Source organism: Anomalospiza imberbis, chromosome 14, assembly GCF_031753505.1.
Source record: "Anomalospiza imberbis isolate Cuckoo-Finch-1a 21T00152 chromosome 14, ASM3175350v1, whole genome shotgun sequence".
Lineage (NCBI taxonomy): Eukaryota > Metazoa > Chordata > Aves > Passeriformes > Viduidae > Anomalospiza > Anomalospiza imberbis.
The window spans coordinates 15,754,823-15,779,426 of record NC_089694.1 but is presented as its reverse complement, the minus strand read 5'-3'; the positions used below and the strand labels follow the sequence as shown (position 1 = coordinate 15,779,426).

Genomic DNA, 24,604 nt, shown 5'->3' with positions numbered 1-24,604 from the left:
AATCTCCCTCCTCTGTGCCCACCTGACTTGGTTGTCCACTAACAGATCATCTGATAACGTCCCAGAAAGAATTCCTGCAATGCTTCCACAGGCTCCCATGAGAGTGCTCAGCTGTTAGAACAGAGAGGGAAGAGCTGGGTGCATGGGGATGATGGCCAGGGAGCCAGGGAAGGTGGGAACAGGCAGAGCAAGGGGACAGTGGCACTTTTGGGCCACCATGCTGCCACAGGATTTGATGCAAATCCTGTGTTTCAAATATGAAACTCTGCACCACAAAGAGTGCAGTCGCACCAAGACATTTCTGAGCCATCCAGGATCCAGGGGGAGAGATTTGTCACATCCCACCAAGTGTCCAAGGCCAGGTTGGACAGGGCTTGGAGCTACCTGCGATAGTGGCAGGTGTGATGGGATGAGCTTTAAGGTCCCGTCCAATGCAAAACATCCTATGATTTTCCACTGGCCAAAAAACAACCCCTGGGATGCAGCAGCCTGGCCCCAAACCCACCCCATCCATGAGGATTTCCCTCTGGAGACACAGCCAGCAGCAAAACACCCACGTTTCCTTCAGCCCCATCATGGCCAGCGCTCCCCGGGGAACGCCGTGGTGGGGTTTGTATCCACCGAAAGAGTCTCGGGTGTGGAAACACCGGGCTCCTGCACGTCCTGGGCTAAGCGGAGCCGCCTCCGTGTGCCAGGGAGGTGAAGCACGGCTCGGGGCTGCAGCGCTGCCGCATCGCCCCATCTAGTGGCAGTGGGTGGCCAGAGGGACCTTCTGCGGCCCATTAAGGCAGAGGGATCAATGAGCGGCTGGCCCTCACTGGGTATTTTTAGTGTGCAAATGTTGCAGGCTGTAATCCATCTCCCCCGGTCGGGGCTGAGCACGGCTCCATTTCCTCCCAGCATTACGAGGATACCGCTGCAGCCAGACTGACGAGAGCCTGGTTGGAATTATTGCACCAGGAACCACAAGCATGGGGCTGCGTGGAGGGCTGGGGGCTCTGCTGGTTCCAGTAAAGGTACAACGGTTTAAGTGGAAATGACTGCTATTGATCCTGGCAGGCAGCGACCAGCAGAAGTAAAAATAAGCTGCTCTCAATTAACCCGCATTGATCTGAATTAAAAGAAAAATGGATCAGCCCTAAATAAAATACCAACCTCTCCAGGCAGGGAGGCTGGTGCTGGGTGGCTTTTTAGCAGAAGCAGGTGTTGGAGACAGGAAAGGAAAGGCCTGAGTTTGAGTTCTGGTTAGAAAAGCAGCAGCACAAATGGGACACTCTTCAGGTTTTTTCCCCTCTCTCCCGTGTTTTGCAGGTACAAAGGGCTCTTTGTCCAGAAGGCATTTTCCACGAGCCCCCCCAAGAATGTGTCCCAGAGCCGCAACAAGTGCAGGAGGGTCAGGAAGAGCCACAGGGGATGGGTGGGAGTTACTCAGCCTTGGTGCAAAGCTATGGGCAGAACCAGGAGAGGAGCAACAGACCCTCATTCACAGACGAAAGGGAAATTACTGACATGAAAATGATGGAGAAACACCAGAAAAGACAAGCCTAAGTCCTGCTCCTTCTCTTAGGATGGTGCTGGGACTGCCAGGGGTGGTCCAGCTCTCTAGGACTGTGCTGGATCCTCCTTCTCTCCTCCTAGACCTCAGGCTCCGTGTCAAGGCTAAAAGCTCATTTGCATCAGACTAATCAGCAGAGCTGACACAGGAGCTGTGAAAGACAACATTATCTTCCCCTGTGGAATTGATAACACATTGCACAATTCCTGGAGGGCCCCGGGCTGCCAGCAGACACGGTCCCTGCTCCTCCGCGGAGCCACCGAGACAGGCAGGAAGGGAGCGAGGATGCAGCCGAGACTTCGGGATCAGGGGAATCCTCCACTGCACCTTCCTGCTCTGGGCTGGAGCCTGGCTCAGTTGGAACCCTCCTGCTTGTGCCGTGAGGAATTTGGGTGCGGAATGAATGGGAGGAGCCGATGCAGGGAGCAGATCCCGGTGGGAAATGATGCAGAGACCTCTTCGGCCAGGGCTGTTGTACCTGAACGCTCTCACTCATCTCCCACATCACCTCCCGAGAAGTGCAGACAGTTCTTGGTGCTAATTCTCCAAAGGATTTGCTCAGCTGACACAAAGGAGCAGTATCCATGTCCCCTTTCCCCCCCAGCACCTTCTCCACATCCCCAAATTTTCCAGTGCTGGGAGGTCCCGCAGCAGCCTCTCCTCCTCCTGTTCTCTCCCAGTTCTCTAAGCTGGGTTTAATTCCATCTCCTGCCCCATCAGCTCCCGCAGAAGGGCTCCTCAGCAGTCACGGGGATGTGAGCAGTGAAAGGCCCTCCCCAGGCACTTTGTCACTGACTGATCTCAGGTACTGAGTCCCTCCCTTCCTGCTCTGCCAGAGCTGTCACTCAGCTGTCACCTCCCCATGAACCGCCAGCCACGAACGTAAAAATAAGGAAGTTTCTTGTTTAGTAAAAAATACTTGCTTGTCCTTAGTAAGAAATGTATAAATATCTAATAAGAAATATAAACTGGAAAAAGTCAAGAGATAAAGAAAAACTATCTAGGAAAAAAATGGTGAGGGCAAAAGAGACAAGACCTGAGAGGAGACACGTTGTGTCTTAAATCTTGAATCAGAGAATCATGGGATGGTTGGGGTCGGAAAGGACCCTAAAGACCCTAAAATCATCCCCACCTTCCATGGGCAGGAACAATTTCCACTATCCCAGGGTGCTCCAAACCCCATCCAACCTGGCCTTGGACACTTCCAAGGATGGAGCAGCCAAAGTGCTCCTGCAGAGAGAGAAGAAACAGCCCTTGGAGGTCAGGAGGAGAAATCCTGGATCCAAAGAGCCTCCAGGAGCCGGTTACCCAGGCTGGGAAACTGAGGCACTGAGTAGGAGCTGCAGAGAAGGAAGGAGCAGAGGAACGGGAACTATTCCCTGGAGCTCACAGCTGCTGGTGTCAGGCTGAGCGCTGGGACAGACCTGTTAATGGGCACTAATGAACTCTAATGAACCCTCGGAGAGAGCGGAGCCGCTCCCCCGGGAACTCCCGGGAAGGCGGGGGAGAGGTTTGTGGTGAGAAGGAAAGTTGGCATCGCCCCTTGCGTGGATCCGTGTGCCAAGCCCCCGCCCGGGGAGGGGGCAGCGTCTGCAATCCCAGCTTTCCTCAGCAGGATTTCTGACTGGAGAGCAGCGCAGCCTCGGGCATTGAAGAGGGAGACATGGATGGGATGAGATCCCTCGGTGGGCAGAGCACCCAGACTCTGGAGGAGTGACACTTGGATGTACTGACATTCCCAAATGATCTGGTTTTGCAAGGAAAGTCACAACTCCCTGAGGTTCCAACACTCATTCTTCCCCTCCCCAAGTTCCACTGCTTCCCTGTTATCTCCAATCATTCCACTCATCTTCTTCTGCTGCCTCTTTTTGATTAAGTTTAGGCACAGATCTTCTAATTTCACCACAGGATGCTGAATTCAGCTCATGGAGAGATCCAGACCCAGCTGTGAGCACCCACCTGCTCAGCCTAGCTCTGCATGTGAGCTCTTCCTGTGATCCCTGAGGTTTGGTGCTCACTGCCTTGGGCTTTCTTGGCCTGTATTGTTCTCCTCTCTCCTATTCGTCCTTTGCTTTTCCTTGCTATTCCCAAAAAAATCCTCACACTTGCCTGTCAGGGAATCTCCCAGTCCCACTATGTCCCTGGCACAGGGATTATGCCAAAAACTGAGCCACAGTCCAGCCCCAGGCTTACCAAAGGAACCAAACCATAAATTCTCTCAGTAAGACCCCATGAAGAGACAAATATCCTGTGCAGGCAATATTCCTTGTTGAATTCATGGAATCATGGAAACATTTACACAGGAAAAGCCCTCTAAGGTCATCCAATCCAACCATTCCCCAGCACTTCCAAGGCCACCATTGCCCCATGTCCCCAGGCGCCACATGCACAGGACTTTTAGATCCCTCCAGGGATGGGGACTCCAAACCTCCCTGGGCAGTCCCTTCCCATGCCTGACAACCTTTTCCAGAAGGAAATTCCTGCTGGTGTCCACTCTGCCCCTCCCCTGGCCCAGCCTGAGGCCGTTCCCTCTCCTCCTGTCCCTGTTTCCTGGGAGCAGAGCCCGATGCCCCCGGCTGTCCCCTCCTGTCAGGAGCTGTGCAGAGCCACAGGGCCCCCCTGAGCCTCCTTTGCTCCAGGCTGAGCCACCAGGGAATCGATGTCCCTGGGAGCAGGTGCTGCTGTGGAGCTCCCACCCTCTGCTCCCAAGGCAAACTGGATCCTGGGGCCATTGCCAGCTCCCACTGACATGGCCAAGTGAACCAAACCCTCACCTGGGCACACACAGAAACCCCCTAGCCCCCAGAACTTGTGGAGATGGCCAGAGAACACAAACCATCCCTGGTCCACCCAAGGTGGAGCCCAAGGCAGTTAAGGACCTCCTGAGAGCAGCACTAAGATGCTCCTCCACACTTTGCTCTGTTTCCAGGCAGTGCCTACACAAAGTTCTGGGTCCTCTGGGTTGCAAAGAGACACAGAGTCTCACTCACATCCTGGCACCTCACTCACATTGATTTCAGATCGGAGCTGGGTGCCAGGAGAGGAGCAGGAGGGAGCCCAACCTCCCGTCTTCGGGCTGAATCGCTGCCGCTTCCCCAAATGGCTGCTGCCTCCCCATCCAGGCTGCATCTATTCCAGGCACTCATTCTGTTCCCACATGGAGGGTAAATGCTGGGAAAAAGGGTGGCCTGAGAGCCTGGGTGTAGGAAAAGGGCTGTTCTCTTGAGCACAGGGGATGGATGGGGAGCAAAGGTGACAAGCAAGTCGCTGCTGCTCTGGAGTTTCTGTCTATTGGTAAAATCAGGAGGAGAATTTCCCAGGCCAATTCACCTGCTGGACACCCATATTCGTGTGTAAATTTACATCTTTTCCTGCTGTACCTTAGTGTCAGGAGGAGCCATGGAACAGTGCCAGGGAGCAGCAATGGATGTCCATTCCCAAAACTTCCAGGGGCCAGCACTGCCTATCCAGGGCTCGGGCAGCAGGATGGCCCCTGGCCCCACACTGCTGCCTCAGGTTGGGTTCCTGAGCTGGGCTTGGACCCTTTTTTTTTTCTCCTTTTTGCTTTTGGACAGCACATTTATTAGGGAAGCCCTTTAATTTTTCCGTTTTGGAAGAACCCCAAATGGGCTTCCCGGCAAAACTAATGTGCAGGCACTGGGCATTAAGCACTGAGTAATCCTGGAAGTACAGACCTGATGTCTCTACAGGCAGCAATAAACTTTTCAGCACAATATTGTAACCTCAACTCTTCCTCCTTTAATGGCTTTTCTCTGTGCCATTAACATCCCTGCAGAACTTCCCCGCTGTGCCGTGAGCAGGTCTTGGGAGTCAGGGCTCAGATGCAGCCCTTTCTCCAGGCTCCTTGGGTTGGGAATGCTGCCTGCAGGGTAAACACACATGGAAATCTTGGCCATGCCTTTATTCTTCATCCAAGGCCAGGCTGGATGGAGCTCTGAGCAATCTGGTCTAGTGGAAGGTGTCCCTGCCCATCAGGGGTGGGAATGGGATGAGATTTAAGGTCCCTTCCAACCTAAACAATTCCATAATTCTGTGACTTGCAGGATGCCTTGTGTGAAACTGGGAGTAGAGAATGAGTATGTCAAAATCCCTCCAGGGATTTGTCTGGGGCCAGAGACAGCTGTGGAAGAGTGGCGGAATTTCAAGAACGAGGGCAGATTTTGCTCAGCTGATGGCAACAGGTTGTCCAGGATGGACCACAGCTCCTGCCAAAGCGCAGGAGCCTGGGCAGGAGCAGGATTTGGAAATGCAGTGGTTGTCTTGTGACACTTCTCACAGCAGCACCGGGGAAGGAGGACTCACTTCCAGTAAGAGGATGAAGAGAAGGTCTGGAAAACCAACTACAGAGGTGTGGGAACATTCCCAGAGAGGAGCCAGCTCAGTTCCCTGTCCAGCTTTCCTGCTGCTCTGCCCTGGTGGTTCAGTTACCAAGGCAAGTCTGGGGCTCTGGAGAGCTCCGAGCTGAGCCAGCTCCACCAGGCAATTAAAAAGCACTAAAGCTTGGCATGGAAGCCCAGCCAGCAGCAGAACCTGGTGCAAATTGATGTGGGGAGGAAGAGGGATTGCTGCCACTCAGCATCCCCAGCACCCTCAGCTGAGAAGGGGCTGGGGCTGGGCCAGCTCTGCCCCCTCTAAACTGCCCCACATGAGGCTGGGGGAGATGCCCTGGGCTGGGCAGCACAGGCAGGGCCCGGGGCAGGCCCAGACCCCCATCCTCAGCTGTCAGCATCTTCCTGAGAAGATTTTGAGTGACACTTCCCTCACGTCCAGGGAAAAGTCAGGGAACCTGCATCAGCAAGTTCCATCTCTTCTTCTGCTTCACAAAATTAAAGATGTAACACTTCCCTCTGAAAGCAAGGCAGAGTTTTCTGTCTTAAATCATCAAAAAAATTTAAGGTAAAAAAAAAGGCAAATTTTCTTCTGGAACAGATTCCCAAGGCCACCTGGCAATATTCAGGACTGTGTGAGACAGAAGATGCTTTTGGACATTTCAGAAATAGGCCAGCAAGGCTTTGGTCTCTGCCAGGGAGCCAGGGGCAGCCACAGCTTCTCTGAACACCTGTGGCAGAGCCTGCCCACCCTTATTGTAATAAACACCTTCATTTTCTCCAGTGAAAACCTCTCTTTTAGCTCCAATGCAGAGACCCTCCCTTCCTTTCCCTCTCTGCCATTGCCTCAGCCTCTCTCTGCTCTCAGCCATAGAGGGCATGGATCGAGGTCCCACTCCTGTCCCCCCAGCACAGCCAGGAACCTCCACTCCGGTGAGGACGGATCCTGGCACCTGGAACCACCCGTGGCAGTGGCAGGGTTTCTCTTCACTTTGGGGCAAGGAAATAAATAAAGAAATAAGTCATCCCCAGAGCTGCCCCAAGGTGCCATTAAGGAGCTGAGAGTCGGTGATTAGTGGCAACAGGAAAGGGGGAAAAAATTATAAACAAAGAAGTCGTAGTGGTGTCCATGGGGAGAGCACTTCTAAAAATCCTTTAACAGGCCTCGTTAAATATTCATGGCCTCGGTGGCTGGCTATACATCCTGATTAGCCGTGACTTCACTCCTGCAGGCCAGGGTGCTGCTGCTCCTCAGCACAGGACAGGATCCAGGCTGGGCCTGGCAGGGTGGCCATGGAGGCACCTGGCACAGGCTGCAGAGCACGACTGCTGCTCGTCCTGGGTGGCAGCACGGAGGGAGGAGAGGAGGAACCAACGGGGACATGGTTTCCTTCTGTGCCTGGCAGCCGCTGCCTCCACACGGGGCTCAGGGAAGGGGAACCTTTGGGAAGCACGGGCTGCTCTATCCCAGCCTGCTGCGGCACGGCAGGCCTGGGGCTGCAGGACAGTGATGGCTCAGCAGGACAGGGGTACAGCTCAAGATCAGTGTCCCCTCACGATCAGTGTCCCCTCACGATCAGTGTCCCCTCACGATCAGGGTCACCCTCTGCCCCTGCTGGAGAACACAGCTCTGCCACTCCCTCAGCCACAGGAGCAGCCCCAGGCCCTCTGTTTTCCCCCTCTCCTTTATTGATATGAATATTTTATTACGTTCCATTGGAAGAAACATGCAAATGAATGTGTGTGGGAAGGCCCTGGAGCCTGCCAGTGTTAACCAAACAAGAAACATGGATTGTCCTGCTTGTGGAGGATGTTAACACCACACAGGGATGTTCTACAATCCAAACCTCTCAGGGAATGGGGGGCTGGAGCCACTTTTGCCACAGGAATTCACGGTGGCACTGAAAGGTTTCGGCTTAGCTGATCTAATTTTAGTTTTCCAAGCAATACAAGGATTTCTGTCAAATGTTTCAGTAGGATCAGGGAAACCTGGGGCAGCACAGGGTGTCAGGGCTGGAGCGGATCCATTCCTGGGAGCTGTCCCGTGGTAAGGAAATCCTGTGAACACTTCCAGGGATGAGGAAGCATCTTAAATCATCAAAAATGCTCTCCATGGAATTCCAGTGCTTCCCACAGAAATCTTCCATGGCCTCGAGTTAATTGACACATTGTATGTGAGGGGTCCATGATGGGTTGGCAGAAAAGAAGAGAAAAACAGGAGTGTGACATGAGGAAAGAGAGAAAAACCTTTAGGGTCAGGCTGGATGGGGCTTGGAGCAACCTGGCACAGGGGAAGGTGTCCCTGTCCATGGCAGGGCCTGGGCTGGATGAGGTTTAAGATCCCTCCCCACACAAACCCTCCTGGGATTCTGTGAAATGTCACTAATTCCAAGCTGGAAATTTCTGAGAGCAGCTGCAGGCTGGAGCAGCCTGGGAGCAGGGGTCCATCAGGATTTCTGGATTTGATTTCTTTGGGTGCTCAGGGTATGAGGAAATCAGCTTACAAGGTCCTGCTGCACCTCTCCACAAATCACAGCACTGCCAGATTCCTCCTGATTTGCTGCTTTTTTTCCAAATTCCTTCTTGTTTCAACCATCAGTCACAGAACCTTGAGCATGAAAGGTGGGAATTCTGCCTGGAAATGCTGTTTGTGGGGTTCTGTCTGAGGAGCACCATCTGCACAGAGCAGAGGGGAGCCCCAGGTCCAGCCCCCTGACCAAGCCCTTCTGTTCTCAGCTCCAAGTTCCACAACTCCCTCAATCACTTCCACAAACATCTCCCTTGGAATCAGCAGCCTGTTTTTCTCACTCCTCAGCCTGTTCTGGGCAAGTGGGCAGAGTAATTATGCAAATTCTGCCATCAGAATGATTAGCCATTCCATCTCAGCCAAGAAAATGCTGGAAATTGGCTCATTATTTATTCTGTGCTCCCATTTCATCTCGTCCTTCCAAAACGGTGCCGGGGTCTCCCTGCAGCTCTCCGGCCAATTAATGCCATCAAAGGGGCACACGGAAAGGCAGGTCCCAAACGCAGGTCTACAGACAGCTCCATTCCCCAGGAGCTGGGGAAGTGACATCTCCCTCTCCCAGGAATCCCCCACCAGGCTGGACCCTCCTCCTTCCTGTCCCAGAGCCCAGCTCCTTGGGGACGGGCAGATCTGGAGCTCAGGAGCTTCTCTGTGACTTGGAGAATCTCTGAGCTCAGCCCAGAGGAAGAAAGAGTTTGGTCTTTCCAACCTAAAACAGTGATAAAACTGTTCAGGCAGGAACTCTGCTCCCAGCTGGAGGCAACCAGGGGCTGCTGAGCCTGGAAATGTCCACATTCCCTCCCTCCTCCCTGCTCCTGCCTGTCCTGGATGCCGAAGCATGCTCCCTTCATTTCTCTCTAGTGCTCTCCATGGGATTCCAGTGCCTCTGGGAAAATCTTCCATGGCCTGGCACATCCCTCTCTGCCAAGACATTCCCTGGGCACTTTGTTTCCAGTTAAAAGCCCCATCCTTCTCTGCTGCATTCCCTTTATGCTTGGACTTGTTCTTCCCCCCCTGCCCACCCATTTTGCTGGGTCATAATTCCCTGTCTTATCCATCCAGAGATGCTCCCACCTGCTGCCACCCATCCCTAGCCTGGTTTGATTTTTATCCTGGTGTTTTAAAACTTTAGACACTTCCCAGAGCCAGGACATCTCCTCTCTGCTGTGCCTTGCGGGGCTGTGCTGTGTCACCTCCCTTGTGTCACTTGCTGTGTGTCACGTCTCTGGTGCAAGGTGTCCCTGCCCATGCCAGGGGTTGGGTTGAGATGTTCTTTAAGTTCCCTTACAGCCCAAACCATTCCCTGAGGCTGTGATTCCTCCTCACCGTGCTGCTTGGATCCACCCCGAGCCCCTTCCCTGCCAGCACAGCCGGGTTATGGGATGGGACACAGGTTATGGGATGGGACACGTCCCTGCCAGCAGGAGCTCAGCCGTGACCCTCGGGGTGATTTGTCTCCTGCTGACCTGTCTGGGGCCCGTCTCCTCCTGCAATCTCCTAAGTGGAAGTGACTCCTGAGCGCTGCCGGAGCCACGTCCCCATTTATCTCCATGAGAGCGGTGACACCCCGGACAGTGATGCATGAGCCGAGTCCCTGGTCCGGGCACTGTGACACCGCCGGGCTCCGCTCTGCTGCCTCTCCCGCGAGGCGATGTCACTGCAGGGTGACACTCGCTGCCTGCTCCGGTGGCAGCCAGGATTCCGGGAGAAAAGCCATCGTTCGCACTTTGCTTCAAAGAAATAAAAGGAAGCAGAACTCGCCCGTGGACGTGCCTGAGGTGCCAATGGCTGCTCGGAACTTCCTGCTTTGCTCCTCTCCGTGTTTTCTCCAGAGTCCCCGGTGCTCCCGAGTGGTCTGGGGAACAGGGAAAGGTCACCACTGTCCAGCTGCCCAGGGGACACAGAGCAGCCCCACCAAAGTCAGCTCACAGCTCACGGGTCACAGCTGGGGCTTGGGGACAGGTGACACCACACAGGAAATTTGGGGTGAGGGGCAGAGGTTCCAAACTCCAGACTGGGATTTTATCCATGAACCTGAGAGAGTTACTATCCTGTGCCTCAGCTAAAGGGTCTGGATGACGTTTGGTGCCTCTTTCCTAGCCTTAACTTCGGTAAGTTATCCAAAAAACACTGAAAAACAGAGTCAGGTTTTCCAGAAGATCCCCAGATTCTATGGCTCCATGATGCTAAATTACTCTTGCAGCCTTTCAGCAGAAGGTTTCCTTTCCATGGAGTGAATTATGGGAATTTGGGGCTGATCTGATCAGCAACACTTGTCCAAACTAAAATCCTACAGGATGAGGAGAGGTGGAGGGAACACCATCCCTCTGCTTGTGCTCTGCCCAGCTGCTCTGGACTCAGGAGCTGTCAATCACCAGGAAGTGACTTTATTCATGACTGGTTTCAGCTTTTGGTTTTGTGTTTGGAGTGGGACCAGAGTGATCCATAACCCCATGAGCTGCTCTGGTTCTCCTGCAGAGTCCTTGGAATCTCAGCCTTTTTCCCCCTCTGCCCTCCCACTGAGGGGCAGCCCTAAAGCAAAGCCAAGGAAGCTCCTTGGTGGTCAGGATCATTTCCAGGCCTGAGCCAGAGGCTGACAGTGCAGGCGGTGCCCAGGAATTGCTTCTCCCAAGTCCTCATTTCCCACTGGCAGGGGGAAGGAGCAGGGAAGTCTCACAGGGAGTCCAGCTGCTGCCTTCAATGGGAACCACGGGGACGATGGAGCTGGATTCCCAGAGGTTTTCTGCTGAATTAGCAGGACACTGAGCTCCCCTGATGGGGACATCAATCCCTCCAGCAGAAGCTGAGTCAGGGCAGGGTCAGGCTGGAGATCAGGGAAAGGTTCTTCCCCAGAGGGTGCTGGGCACTGCCCAGGCTCCCCAGGGAATGGGCACGGCCCCGAGGCTGCCAGAGCTCCAGGAGCCTTTGGACAGCGCTGCCAGGGATGCCCAGGGTGGCATTGTTGGGGGTCTGTGCAGGGCCAGGGGCTGGGCTGGATGATCCTGTGGGTCCCTTCTAGCTCAGGGTATCCTGTGATTCCAATCCCTATCGTCATTCCCGACCGCCTCGCTGCATTCGCAGCTGGTGTCACAAGATGGAGCAATTGTCCCGTTTGTCACTCCCGCTTGGGTTCGGCCGGGCGCTCCTGGCCTGTCTCGGGGTGGTTTTGCTGCCTGGGTCAGTGGCTTTTCCTTTCTCGGGTCCCAGGTCCCTGTCCCAGGGGATGCCTGAATCCAAACCTGCTCCTCAAATTCCCCAGCGGTGCCACATTCCCTGCGCAGGCAACGTGAGAACCAAAGGTGCACCGGGATCACCCTGCACCTCCTGCACCCACACGCCACAGCCTGTCCCCTGCTCTGTCCCCCCACGGGGCTCTCTGCACCCAAAAATGTCTCTGCCACAGAGCCCAAGTCTCAGCAAAACTTCTGGGGATGAACTTTGACAGTGCAGCAGCGCTTCAGATCCTCATGCCAGGATCTCATCTGGGATGCAGAGCTCCACTTGAGAACGACACGGGTCCCAGCCTGGTGTTCTGGGGTGTGGCTGCACCTCAGAACTCCCCAGGAGCATCGTGGACAGAGGAAGAGCTGCCCTGTAGGTTTGATGGACCCCCTGAGGCACCGGGGCAGGGAGGACATGGACAGGAAAGGTGGACGGGAGGAGCCAGGAGGCAAGCAGGAGGATGGATCTGCCCTTGGGAAAGGTGGAGGAGCAGTGGAGGAGGTGAGCAAAGGGGTGGATTCTTGGGGAATAAAACAGGGAAAATGCCCCTTTTCCAGAACAGTGGCCCAGCTGGAGAGGTGGAGCAGTGGCAGGGAGGCATAGCACTGATGGTCTAGACATGGAAAAGTGTCTCTCTGTGCCTGTTCCTCAGGACTTCCTGTCCTTGTCCCAGCCAGGACCTCTTCAAATAAACCTCTGCCATCCCAAAATTGATGACTCCCTTGAACTGGAGCTGTTCCACGCCTCCAGATCTCTCCTCATTGAAAACATGTTTGGAAGAGGTTGAAACGTCCCATTTTTCCACAGCCACATTTTCTTTGGGACAGCTTTTCCTTCCTGAAGCTCTCTCTGAAGTTGATTGGGACAACAAAACAGCCTCTTTGGAGAGACCAACTCCAGAGGAGTCATTTGGCCTCTCGCTTCCCAAATGCTTTCATCAGGATGGGAAAGCTGAGAGAGCTTGGGGAGAAATCTTTTCCCAGCAGCTCCATCCATCAGAGGCCAGGCCAGAAACTCCCCTGATCCCCACCCAAGCCAGCAGCCCCAGCCATGGTTGCAGGGACCCCACGCCCCCCACACCAAACATTGCATGGGAGTTCAGGGCCACCCAGCACAAAGCAAACAGGGTGAAGCCACAGCTGTACAAACATCTGGGTCTCCAGGATCCCTGGGACCTCTCAGCGTGTGTGTGGCAACCGAGGGAGAGCAGCTCCAGCCTCACCCCCATCCCCACTGAGGGAGCAGCTCCAGTTCCTCTCCCATGGAGCTGCAGCACTGATTTTTCAAGTAGCCCTTGTGTTCATAAAATAAATCATGGAATGATTTGGATTGGAAGGGTCCTTAAAATCACCTGGTTCCAACCCCAGTCCTGGCTGTAAGTCCAGGCTCATGCCTAGATGAACCCTCTCATCCAATCCCAGGCTGGTTTGGGTGAGACGGGGTCTTCAAGCTCGTCCCATTCCACTCCTGCCATGAGCAGGGACACCTTCCACTGTCCCAGGCTGCTCCAAACCCCGTTCTTGGGCACTTCCAGGGATCCAGGGGCAGCCACAGCTGCTCTGGGCCCCTTGTGCCAGGCAGGGCAGGGCAGTGTCTCATCCTCTCCCTCCATGGGAGGCTGCTGCTTGCACAAGAGATAAATTTCCCCATTTCTCACCTGTGGGGGAACAAACAAAACTGAACGCCCCTCACAACAAAGGCAGCATCACAAGCCCCATCACCCGCCCCCCAAAAAGCCCCAGCTGGTCCCTCCCAGTCCCCCGGCCGCCCCAGCTGGCCTGGCTGCTCATTCCAGGCATGTTTCTCATGGCCATCAGAGGAATGCAAAGCCCTGGGGTGCTCAGGGAGACCAGCAGCAGATCCCTGCCGAAAAGGGACAGCGGGCTGATGTCAGCGGAAACATATTTTTATCCTGCATTCGAATGAAAAGGAAACGACCCAGAGGAAATGCATCAAAAAAATAAAAAGAAGCCTCTTGACAATGAAAAGTCCAGCTTTGCTTTCAAGTTTTACTTTTCCCAGGACACTGCCTCCCTCCTGCCCTCAGCCAAGAGGGACAAGAGCAAGCGAGGGAGCAAGAAGCCCCCGCACACCCCACAAACAGGAAGCTCGGGCTATATAAAGACTGGGGCTGCGTCAGGAGCCAGAGGGGCAGGTCACGGGATGTGACATCCATCTGGGCCACCCGTGCCTGCAGATGGGCACGTTACCCCTTCAAGTGATGCCTTCCAACTGCCAGAGGGCAGGGTGAGGCAGGATAGTAGGAAGGAATTGCTCCCTGTGAGGGGGGGGGAAAGCCCTGGTACAGGGTGCCCAGAGAAGCTGTGGCTGCCCCTGGATCCCTGGAAGTGCCCAAGGCCAGGCTGGAGCACCCTGGGATCATGGAAGGGGTCCCTGCCCATTGCAGGGAGTGGAACTGGATGAGCTTGAAGGTCCCTTCAAGCCCAGAACCATCCATGGTGGGTCCAACCATCCCTGCTGGAAGCCCATTCCTGCAGGATGCTGTCTGTGACTGCAGGAATAGCAGTGAAGTGAGCTTTAAGAGAACGAACCCATTCAGCACCCAAAAACTGCTCCTCCCGTCCCCCACCCAGCCTGTCAGCGCCGGGGGGTCTCAGCCCGCCCAGGACACTGTCCCTGCCCACTCCAGAGCCGGGCTGTCTCCAGGGAATCCAGGCTCGGAGCCTCTGCGGTGCCCTGACAGCTGATGGATGGCAGAGGAAGGAGGTTCAGCAGCCCAGCCGTGCCCCCTCGCCCTCCCCTCCCCTGAACCCATCCGTTCCCATCCAGCAGCCCTGGGAAGAGCCCTTTGTTGAAGGCTCTGCCAGAGAGGCTCATTAACACCGTTTAATATCCCATTTCCTGGAAGGCAGGAGACTCCTGGGGACAGAGAGGGAGGGGTAGCAGAGAGGCAGCGATGGAGGGGAGAGGTGGCACCGCCGCGGGGGTCGTGTCTGTCACTCATAGCACCACGGGCTGCGAGCATCCCCAAAACCTCATCACTCCGGTGGGTTGGCAGTGGATGTGCCCCCCCGCCTCTCCAGGCACCCAGGCGGATGCCAGAGACCCAGGAGTGCCCAGGATGCCCCACAGGGGACTCCGGAAATATTCCAGGTGTGAATCTCCAGCCATCTACCAGCCCCAAGATGCCGCCGTGCTGTGTCCAGCTGGGATCTGCGCGGGGCTCAGCCCTGAGCAGCTCGGCTGGGCATCGCCGTCACCTCTGGCTGCAGATGGGATCTCCAACCCCCGGCACGGCTCCATCCCGGCGGGGGAGGTCACATTTGTCTTCAGGGACAGCTGGAACTGCCCCGGCACCCCCGGGTCACTCCTCCAGGGGCACCGACTGCCTCTTCTTCACTTCATTTTCCTTCCAGGGCTGAGCTCCAGCCCAGAAGCTCTCCCCCAGACCCGCGCACGGGAGTTATTTTTAGGCACCGCGGGGGCCAAGAAGAGCTTGGACCCGGCTGCAGGAAAGCGGCTCTTAGGAAGGCAGGAAGGAGCAGGAGGGTGGGTCCGAGGAGCCCTCCCTGCCTGCAGCCACCGCGGTTCCTTCCTCTGTCCCCAGCAGGGAGAGGAGAGGAGAGGAGAGGAGAGGAGAGGAGAGGAGAGGAGAGGAGAGGAGAGGAGAGGAGAGGAGAGGAGAGGAGAGGAGAGGAGAGGAGAGGAGAGGAGAGGAGAGGAGAGGAGAGGAGAGGAGAGGAGAGGAGAGGAGAGGAGAGGAGAGGAGAGGAGAGGAGAGGAGAGGAGAGGAGAGGAGAGGAGAGGAGAGGAGAGGAGAGGAGAGGAGAGGAGAGGAGAGGAGAGGAGAGGAGAGGAGAGGAGAGGAGAGGAGAGGAGAGGAGAGGAGAGGAGGAGACCTCAGCCCGGGGATGTCCTGCAGAGGCCACAGCAGCCACTGGCTTTTGGCCCCGGCCGCTGCTGGGAGCGGTGGGAGGTCGGGGCTGCAGGGGGAGGAGGGTTGGCTTGGAGAAGGGCTGGAAGGGACCACTGGGGAGGCTGAGCAGCCCCGCTGCAGCTGGACAAGAGGGATGCCCCTGATTTTGCCTAATTAGCAGGCTGTAATGGTGTGCACCCAGAGGATGCTCCCTGTCCCCTGTTGGAGGGAGTTTTGGGGTCCCATCCTCCCTGGGTGCCCCAAAACTGCTGCCCCAGCAACACCCGGTGCCTCTGGGATGCCTGAGCAGGCTGCCAGCCTGGGGAAAGGACTGAGAGCTCTGCTCTGCTGGCACCTGGGGACATCTTCAGCTGGGAAACGTGAGAGGGGAGGAGTAAAACAAGGAAAGCTTTAAGGAGCAGATGCCAGGTTTTAAGGAAAATCCTGGGAGCAAGAGGCTGCCTGATCTCAGATTGACACCTGCAGGTTCTCTGTATGCCAGTGGGATGATGTCTCCACTCAGAGTGGCAGCAAGAGGAGACGTGTCACAGCCCCAGCCTCCTGCATGGCAAAGAGGGACAGTTTACATGGACATGGAGTGACAGGACCAGGGGGAACAGCTTTAAGATGAAGAAGGGAAGATTTATATGGGATACTGGGAAGAAATTCCTCCCTATGAGGGTGGGCAGGCCCTGGCACAGGGTGCCCAGAGCAGCTGTGACTGCCCCTGGATCCCTGACAGTGTCCAAGGCCAGGCTGGACACTGGGGCTTGGAGCAGCCTGGGGCAGTGGAAGGTGTCCCTGCCATGGCAGGGGTGTGATGGGATGATTTTAAGGTCCCTTCTATAAAAAATGTGGGCAGCACCTTCCTCCCTCAGCTGGCCGCTGTGGCCACGGAGCAGAGAGGATGATGAGGGGCCAACCTGATGCTGTGCATCCCTGACCCCCAGCTGCCCAGGAACACGAGTCCCGTGGGGTTTGTGTTTCAGGAGGGTTGCTTCTTCCTTGCCTCACAATATTGGGCAAGCCTGTTTGCCCCGGGTCTGGCTGCCTCCAAGATGATGTGCTGTGTGCCTGACATCCCTGGCACCTGGTGTTAGGTTTATGGAATCCTGGAATCATTTAGGGTGGAAAAGACCTGTAAATATCGTGTCCAACCATTAACCACTGATGGTTTAGGTGAGAAGACCCCCAGCTTTACCTGCAGATCAGTTCTCGCCTGGAATAACTTCCCAGCCTCACGCTTGACCCACGCAAATGCCAAGTCTTGCTGCAGAGAAACTGTGTCTAGATTTGCACCAGTGAATTCCTTTAGTCTCATAGGTCTGGGAAAGTGCAGCTTTTTCTGGGAGAAGAGGGAAAAGGGAAAGCAGCGCGGCCAGAGGTTTGGAAGTTTTCTCCCTGAGGCGCTCCGTCTGTCCTGGCCTGCCCGCAGGTGTTCCCACAGCCCCCCGGCTTTGATGGACAACTTCCTTCACACTGAATGACACTTGGGGACCCACCGGGCTGTGTGAGGGGTTTCGAGGACGCCTGACCCGGTCTCCACCCTGCCACGGTGACAAGAATGGGCCCGTGCCCTCCTTCATCCACCTCGGCCCCATCGCGGAGAGGAGCCCGTGAACCCTGTCCCCTGACCTGTGGGACACCAAGGGGGACGGCCGGAGCCGCCGAGGCTCCGGGGATCCCCCGGGGCTCGGGGCCACCCCCAGCACTCGCCGGCCAGCATTGAAGGGCGCTGGGGACGCCCCCGTCCCGCCGGCGCTCTCAAAGCCGCCTTTGTTGCGGGGCTGTCACCCGGGGCAGAGGCGTCCTGGCCTCTGGTTGCCAGGACAACGAGAGGAGGAGGAGGAGGGTGGGCTGATGGGGAGGAAGGGGAGAGGCGACAGCAAGATGGTCTGGACAGCGCGGGCAAAAGTGAACCCCAAAAAAGTGGCTCCGGGGGTGCTCCATGGCTTCTGCGAGGCACTGCCAGGAGGGGAAATGCCAAAGCTGAGCCCTGGATTGCTCCAAGCCCCCACTGGGTCAATTTAAAGCAGATAAAAAGGAGAAGGTTTTTGTGATGAGGGTGGGCAGGCCCTGGCACAGGGTGCCCAAAGCAGCTGTGGCTGTCCCTGGATCCCTGGAAATGTCTAAGGCCAGGTTGGACACTGGGGCTTGGAGCAGCCTGGGACAGGGGAAGGTGTCCCTGCCTTGGCAGGGGGTAAAAATTAGAAGATCTTTAAGCTCCCTTCCAACCCAAACTATTCTAGGCTTCTACCATTCCATGAAATGTATTTTTAGGCCAATATTTATGGTTTGTCCCTTTGCAGCTCCACAGTTCCACCAGATTTCAGGGGAGTTCAAAGGTGTTTTCCTGCCTTCTCTGAGCCCTGGGCTATTTATAGCTTCAGATGCTGGCAGCCCAGCTCTCACAGACAACTGTATGGTGACAATGTGCACATGGAAATGGCTCATTCCTGGTGAGTAATTCCAGGGCCAGCCAGGATCCTGCAGAGTGATGGGGTTTGTGTACAAGAGAGTCAGAAAGTGGAGGCTGGGAAGAGCAGTGAGACTCTCCTTTAGGCTCAGTATGAGAAAAAAGGAGAAGACTGAATTTTCCAGGGAGATCTCTTACCTTTCGGGATTCTCCTCGGGGAGAGCGATGCTAATCCTGCCCCATGGGCTATTTCAAGCCAGGGTGGCCTAGTTGCCAGAGCTGTCCTTGCTGATTCCAGCTCTGGGGATGCTCTTATCCTTCCATAGGTGCTCAAGAGAGGACGACTCTCATTGTGGCACAGCACCAATGCTTCTCAAAGCCATGACTGACCCAGATGCCTCCACAACGTGTGGTGCCAAAGCCCCTCAGATGCCCACATCCACCTCCCAAGCTCCTAAGAGGCTTCTTGTGGCTGGGACTTGGGAAAAAGTGACTCAAAAAGTCACTTCTGACGTACCCCTAGCATGAAAGTGGCAACCCAGGGCAGGGGTGGAGTCCCCATCTCTGGAAGGATTTAGAACAGTGTGGATGTAACACTTGGGGACATGGTTTGGTGTGGCCTTGGCAATGCTGAGGGAATGGTTCAACTCTATGACCTGAGAGGGCTTTTCCAACTTCAACAATTCCATGTTTCTATGGAAAAGAACCTCCTACAGAAACCAGGACCCTTGGCTGTGTTTCTGGTGCATTGTATTTCTCCGTAGAAGGTGAATATCCCACGTCGTGGGGGAGTGGAGAAGGGCAAAGCAGGAATTTCAAAGTTCCAGTGAGCAGGGTCTCGCATCCCAATAAATCCCCGCATTTACAGAGTAGCAGGAATGGCCAAGAACCAGGGATCTCCACATCTCCACCAGCAGGGGCTGTGTGGGGCTGCGCAGCCAGACACACAGACAGGCTCCAGCCCATCACGGACCTGAGTGGAGCCCCGGGATTTTTCCACTCCTGCTGGAAACTCCTGCCCACCTCACCCCCTGCATTATCTCCTGCATCTCCCCAGTGCTTCCCTGCTCCAGCCGAGGGCAGGAAGAGGAGAAGGACACCACGAGCACACAGGAACTCGGAGAGAGCTGGAAAAGAGCTCTCAGGGCTGGCCAGGCTCCAGGGCACAGGGACACAGCCCTGCTCGGGAGCAGAGCCACAGAACCCTTCACAGCCACCCTGTTTCACCCCACGGCTGCCCCGTTTCACTTCCCACTGGAGCAGAACCACTTCACCTTCCTGGTTTTTGCACTCACCCCCCTCTCCCTTCAGCATCAGCTGCCGGCAGATGGGATTGTGGTGGATTATTTAGGGAGAACGCCCAATAACATCACAATTACTTACCATAAAAGCCTGGTGTTTCCAATAATAACCTAATGTTCCAGGCACCTGTCCAACAGAGCTCTCCTACCTGCCCACTGCAGGATTTGCATCCATCACGCTCCCATACTGGCATCTCGAGGTGCCACTGCCACTCTGTCAGGTTGTGTGCAGCAGAGACAGGGGCTGGAGGACCTGTCACCCCCACAGTGTCACCCCTTGGGGTCTGCAGAGGGTTGTAAACAACAACTGGTGGGGAAGAGGCAATGCCAAACCAGGAATTCACCTGCAAATCAACACTGCCACCCCTGGAAGTGCCCAAGACCAGGCTGGAAGGGGCTTGGAGCACCTTGGGATAGTGGAAGGTGTCCCTGCCCGTGGGGGTAGAACGAGGTGGGTTTTAAGATCCCTCCCAACCCAAACCATCCTGGGGATCCAGGATCTGCCAGGATTTGGCAGCTGCTGCAGCTCCAGGCTGGCCTCGCCTCTCCTGCCGATGGCAGGTGACAGCAGCAGGGCCCAGTGAGCCCAGATGCCACTCTCACCTCTTGACACGGTCACCCTGATGCTGGAATGAGGCGGAAAGGGACAAGTGGTGCAGGAACAAAAGGGCTCAGAACTGTTTTTCTTGGTCAGATCCCATGAGCCCCATCAGCAACATCCGCGATGGCTTTTCCAGACCAGGCTGGGCAGCCGGATTTTGCTCAAGTGTTCCCAGGGAACAACAGAAAAAAAACCATCATGAACATGTGTCTTGCTGCACAGACTGGCTGATATAAACCCAGGATTGTCCAGTAGCAAAGTTCTTTGTGGGCTTGGGAAAGAGTGGAGGAGCAGCGGAGATGGTGTAACAGGATGTGGGCATCACATCTCCCCGGAGCAGGAGACAGCCAGAAGCACTGGCACTCACCCAGCACTCAGCTCCAATTTGTTTGCACACAGGCTTTGCTGGAAAATTGCATCCAGCCGGCCAGTTAATAAAAATCATCCTCACAGAGCTCACCGGCAGCATTTGCTGAATGAGAGATGGATGCTAAATTATTCACTCTGCGCCATCGGAGCGGCGGCGCTGGAAGAGGGAGGAAGATTTCATGTTGTGCTGTCAGTTCTGGAGCACTTCATTCTCAGGGCTCTGAGGCTGCCATCTGCTACTAAATTCTCCACGAGGAACGGGGCGGGGGAAAGCAGGCAGCGTTTTCAAGCACTGACTGCTCATCATACAGCAGCTCTAGAACACATTTTCAAGCAGTCATGAGAACGAGAAATCCAGGGGGAAGTGCAGAGTGGAAGGGATAATGTCTCACTTAGAGGATTCCACCTACACAGATGGAGGAGAAACATCTGAAGGCACAAAATGCCATCCTGCCTCTCGTGTCTGCCACACCTGAGCAGTCAAGGGAGAGGGCAGACGTAGCACAACTTTCTGGATGTGCAATTGGCCTTCATAGCCAGAAAATTTCCCATTTCTCCAAGTACCCAGCTGCTTTCTTTGTCTACTGAGCTACTTCTCAACTCCCCCAAAATTTTCTTCAAAAAATTCAGAAAAAAAAATTAAATTAAAACCTTGCTAAGGTGCCAGCAGGGAAGTCCTTGTTCTCTGAGAGGAAATTTTGAGACATTACTGTTGGAGACATGCATGGCCAGGTGCTGTGGTAGAAGTGTTCTGGTGGAAGTGCATGGTCACAAGGCTCTGGATGCCTGATCCGTGTTTGGGAGCTCACCCAGCCATGCTGAGCAGTTTGTTTTATCAGGAACCAGACAGAGGAGACACAGCAGAGCTGAGTGAGGCCCTGCAGGCAGAGCTGGGGAGGGAGATAGAGCACCTTGGCTGGGCATGAAAGGCTCTGGGAGAACATGAGAGGAGGAATCAACAAAAATCAGCCAGGAAAACAAGCTCTCTGATTTGTTCCAAGACTCTCAGCATTGAACACTACAGATGTGGGGGTTTAGTGAAGCTGGAGTACAGGGCACCATGGGATTCCCGTGTCTCTGACATAGTCCAGACAGGAGAAGGATGAGGATGCAGCCTGTGGGTTCCCACAGAGCATCCCAATGCTGGGAAGAACCCAAACAACCACGAGAAAACCATGAACTGAAAGCTTCTTCCCTTTCATGCCTTTTCCCCCCAGGCCGTGTGCCTTTCCCCCCAGCAGGACTCTGGGATCAGAGCCTGGCACCGCACACAGAGAGGATGAGGGAGATAGAAAATCAGGCTTAAGTTCATCAGCCTGTACCTTGGGCTTGAAGCATCCACATGCTCAGGAAGACAGTTGCTGAGGTGTCTGCAGCCTCCCCAGCAGATCCAGGTGTGGGAAGTTGGGTTCCCAGGGTACACAGAATGCCCTCTGTGTCCCTCCCCAGAGCTGCCAGACTGGGGCTGAGGGCTCTGGGGAAGGCTGTGGTAGGTCTGTTCTGGGAGAAAAATGTAGGCTACAAACCAGCCTCCATCCAGCAGGGAAAGCTCCACAGATTCCCTTGTCCTTCACTGCATCCCTGGCAGTGTCCCATTCCACTCCTTTAGCGCAGCCTGGAGCTGAGGACCCACATCACAAACATGACAAAAGTCAGGAGAGGGAAGGGCATAACAGCCAGGAAACGCTCCAATTGGTAAGGACTGGGACACACAGTCCCTCAGGAGCCTGTCTCTCTGGGGCCCCAAAGGAAGAGCTGGAGTTTCCTGTGTGGAATGTAGCTCAGGAGTTGGCCTTTGCAATGGGCTGTGAGGTGAGGAGAAAAGCTGGAAAAAGCAGCTGATTTTGGGAGGAGATGCTCGGTGTGGTACCAGGGCCACAACCCACAGGATGGGACCCAAACACGGCGTTCCAGAAGCTTTACAGGTGAAGCTGTTGATTTTCTTATCCTTGTGCACCACATTTCCCACCTGGAGCCCCAGGACACAGCAAGGACCCACTGATGGGAGGGGCAGAAGGTGGTTCCCTCCCCTCAGCACCTCCTCAGGAGTGCATTGCCCACTGGATTGACCCTTTAGACACCGTGGCTCAGGGAAAAGGCCTCTGACACAAGCTTGGATTTCCAGCTGTCTTGGACCCTTCCACCTCTCCCACCTCATCCTACTCTGGAGCCTCGACTGCTGATGCTGCTTCCTTCGTATTCTAGCCGCTCTCCTGGTGGAGAAGGGATGCTCCTGCACAGCCAGGGGTTCACTTTGCACCTCTCTCCCTTTCCAAAGGTGGCCCTTCTGTCCTTAAGGAGCTGAGGGACATTCAACAGGAAGGTGAAACCCCACAAAATTCCAGCTGCTGGAGCCCGTGGAGCTGGTCTCCACGTGAGGCTCCCCTGCTGTCACCCCTGGGACAAGCAAGGACGTTCTCCCTGTTGGTTATTCCCCAGCACATCCAACTCACCCAGCCCACTTCTGTCCCTCAGAAGCATGGTGGGATTTCATCCCCAGCATTGGGGGGTGTTGGTTTTTAATTCCTGCGTATTTATTTTTGCCATTGCCCAGACCATTCCAGACCCCGCTTTATCCCCAGCGCTCTTTGACGCTCTTTGACCCCCGCATGTCAGGAGTTCAATCTGGGATGTTCCACTCTTTGCCCCCACTTAATTCTTTTCGAGCTGCTCGGCCTTTGAAACCTGGTGCCATATGCCAGTCCCAAAGAGTCCTGATCAATACCGGGGGACCACGTCCCTGTGACCTTGCAACCCGCCCCAAAAAGGGCAGAGGGCAGAGCCCAGGGTTGGCCATGTTTTCATTACAGGGTTTGTTGAAGGGGGAGGGAGAGCTTTTCTTTCTTGCTTTCTTTCTGTCTTTCTTTTCACAGACACAGCCCAGCCGGGACACTCCTGGCTGTCTGTCCCCTCCTCTGCCTCATTTAATGACAGCAAGTGCCAGAACCACCAAAATCAGGAGAACTGATGAGATAAATTAGAAAAATCAGGAGCGCATCTTGCTGTAAGAAAGGAATTGCTCCTGCCTATGCCTTTCGAACAGCTGGTGTGTTGGGGGTGTAAAGTCTCACTGCAATGAAGGGACCCATCAAAGGCCTCCAAAGAGCCCTGACAAGAGTGCTCAGGGCACCTGGTTTCTCTCCCCAAAGCTCAACCCTTTGTGTGGCTGGGGTTTATTCTAAAGAAGGGGTCCCCAGTGAGGTGCAGCCCTGTCCCGCCCCAGGTGACAGGGAATGGTGGGGATCCTTCAGCCCTGTACTAGGGCTGTGTGAGCTGGGAAGTCTCCAGGCCTCTCAGTTTGAAGGCCACTCTTTTTTCAGACCCAGACCTTCCCCATGCCATTTATTTTCTCCTTTTCTCTGTTCAAAAAGTACAGCACCTGCTTTCTGTCCTGGCTGCTTTCATCTTCGGAACAGGGAGAACAGATGAAAAGGGAAAAGCAGGTGGTGTCTCCTTGGGACAGAAGGGCTTTGATGGGGCTGCTCCCAAAGGGAGATTTAACCCAGCTTCCCTCTGTCGGGGAGGAAAACCAGCAGTGAGATTCAAGCCAAACCATTCCCCTGGGAGTGGGCAGGGACCAGGTGTCTGCAGGATCTTCTCCATTTGCTGCTGTGGGTCCTGTCCCCATGGTCCTGGCAGAGCAATGGCAGGGCCAAGCTGATGGTGCCAATGTCCCTGTCTGCAAGTCACCAGGACACCTCTTCCCCTGGGGGCACGGCTCCCACGGGCAGAGGCCCTTTCCCTCGGGAAGACACTGTTTCCCGTGGGCAGGGATCTTGCCTTGTGCCAAAATCCATAGCCAGGATAAATCTACTCCCTAGCACAAGCCCAGCCCTCCAGAGGGTGCAGGACAGACTGTGGCATTGCCACAGCCACCCCTCTGCTTGCCTGGGCCCCTGGGCCCTGAGTTCATCAGCCAAATCCCTTCCAACCTCCTGCCTCAGGGAATGGTCCCGGCCCTGAGGCTGCCAGAGCTCCGGGAGCGTTTGGACAGCGCTGCCAGGGATGGTGGGTGGGATTGTTGGGATGTCTGTGCAGGGCCAGCTGTTCAGTCAACAGTGATCCCTGTGGGTCCTTCCAGCTCAGGGTATCCTATGATTCCATGGTTCCAGGATGTCGTCTTGCCCAGCTCTGTAGGGGGAAGATGTGACCCTGGCTCAGCAATGGAAAGGCCACTGGGTGATCTGGGATTTGCTGCAGTTCTGGCTCCTCTTGATGGTTTGACCCCAGGGTTATGCTGGCAGGGCTGTGCACACCAGACCTCCCACAAGCTTCTTTCTCCTCACCTTTGCTTCCAGATCTTCACAGGAGCAGGGACCACCCAGACCAGGCTCTGCAGGAGCTCAGTCCCATGCAGAATAAAAGCACTTTTGAACAACCCTTGCAG

General features: G+C 55.3%; 1 protein-coding gene and 1 long non-coding RNA gene across 2 annotated transcripts in view; one reads left to right on the top strand and one right to left on the bottom strand.

Annotated features, from left to right (window-relative positions):
• SPRY3 (sprouty RTK signaling antagonist 3) overlaps nt 1-24,604 on the bottom strand; it is a 315,558-nt gene that overhangs the window by 273,417 nt on the left and 17,537 nt on the right. The window lies entirely within an intron of this gene.
• Nucleotides 17,687-19,336, top strand: LOC137482626 (uncharacterized). The gene is made up of 2 exons (XR_011004167.1): nt 17,687-17,989; nt 18,815-19,336. It is a non-coding gene; the product is annotated as an uncharacterized lncRNA (long non-coding RNA).